The sequence below is a fragment of the Monodon monoceros genome, unplaced genomic scaffold (genome assembly GCF_005190385.1).
Source record: "Monodon monoceros isolate NGI ecotype Baffin Bay Population unplaced genomic scaffold, NGI_Narwhal_1 Super_Scaffold_21, whole genome shotgun sequence".
Lineage (NCBI taxonomy): Eukaryota > Metazoa > Chordata > Mammalia > Artiodactyla > Monodontidae > Monodon > Monodon monoceros.
The window spans coordinates 71,174,441-71,176,277 of record NW_021703778.1 but is presented as its reverse complement, the minus strand read 5'-3'; positions in this window follow the sequence as shown (position 1 = coordinate 71,176,277).

Genomic DNA, 1,837 nt, shown 5'->3' with positions numbered 1-1,837 from the left:
GCCTTAGCTGCTCCCAGCTGCATCCTCCCCACCCACCTTGGCTGATGGTGAGTGGGGAACCCCGTTCAGGGTCACTGAATGGGTGGATACCCTGGGCCCCCTTCCCCTGGAGAGTCAGGAGCCTCCTCTCCACCTAGACACACACCCAGCACGGCTGTGGGAAGCCGATCATCGCAACCTCTTCGAGCAGGCTCTGCCCACCAAACAGCCCACACTTGTGGTGGAGGCGGCAGCCTGCAGGTGGGAGAGAGATGGGAAGTATAAGGAGAGTAAAGTGTCTCCCTCTGGGATGCATGTGGCCTGGGTTCAATCCCTGGCTCTGTCATGACTGCAGGAAAGCAGCATGCCCTCTTTAGTCTCAGGGTCCCCCTCCGGAAAAGCTGGACTCTCCAGAACCCCTTCCATCTCAAATGTCCTCTGGCTCCAGAGGGTCCTCCCCTGTCTGCTGGAGAAAGCCTTCCCCCGGAGCGACTGGGAGATTTGTTCTGAGACAGCACCACCTGCTGGCCATTCTGGGAATGATGCCCATCCTTTCTCAGGTGACCCTAGAATCCCAGAACTCAGTGGTGTCAAAATGTACCCGTTGAGCCTTACTTTGCACCTGGAACATTTCATTAAAAGTTTACAGCAAATTGTACTAGATAGGTGCTATTGTGTTCCAATTTTATAGATTATGCAACTGAACTTTAGAGAGGTTAAATAATTTGCCTAAGGTGGTCTGAGGTGGGGCTGAAATTCAATGCTGCCATTCTGACTCCATAGCCCCTCACATCACCAAGTAGCCCCCATGACAGGCAGGTTTCAGAGGAGTCCTGAAGCCCAGGCAGAGTGACTTGCCAAGGCCACATAGCAAGTCAATGGCAAAGCTGGGAGAAAATCTAAATCAACTAGAGGGAGCCTTACACCAAGCTTGCTTCTGGGGCTCGTCTGAGCAACGCTGCATTTTCATGTGGCAAAATGAAGTAGCTTCAAATCTGCCTCAGGCAAGGAGGTTTCTCTATAGAGAACTCTCAGCTTCAAGCACACCTGGGGCCTGGCATCTCTCCTCTCCACCTCTTGGCCGGCTCTACTTTCTTCCAGGCCTGGAAAATCTACCAAGTGTAGTTTGCACCCTCCAGGAAGCAGGAAGCATAGCAGGACTGAGAGAAGCTAAGTGACTTGCCCGTGGTCACCAGCAGTTTCGTGGAGGAGCTGGGGCTGCAGTGGAGTGACCCAATTGCCACGTGACCCAAAAGCTCAGGGCCTTTCCCATTCTGTCCTCCCTGTGGCCCCTCCCCCCTGCCCCACAGAAGGCTCGAGCTGGTTCTGCCAGAGGCTAGCCAAGGGCCAGAGTGGAAGCAGGAGGGAAGGAGCTGGAAGTCTTTGCTCAAGACAGCAGGAGGTTTTGGTGCCACAAGAGCAGACACATGAAACAACCCACCAATAAAAAGGAGAAAAAAAAACAAGCATGTGAAGTCCAGCTCTAAAATGCCAGGAAGGAAGATTGACAGATTAAAAACTGCTAAACCAAACTCTCAGAGAGCTGTACACTACACAGCAAGATGCCCTCAGTGGTGCGATGTCACTGATGTCACTGGCCACCTCGAGGGACAGTGTAGACAGATACATACACAACAGAAGGTAATATACCAACATACTGACAGTGTTATTTCTGGGTAGTAGGGCTAGAAGTGATTTTTCATCTCCTTGCTTATATGTATTTTCTACTTTTTCTGCAAATAATCTGTATTGCTCTTGTAATAGAAAAAATTATCTGCAAAAAAAGAAAGAAAGAAGGAGGGTATCTATGATTTGGGGAAGAGGAGGAAGAATTCCTTAAACTATAAAAATCATAAAT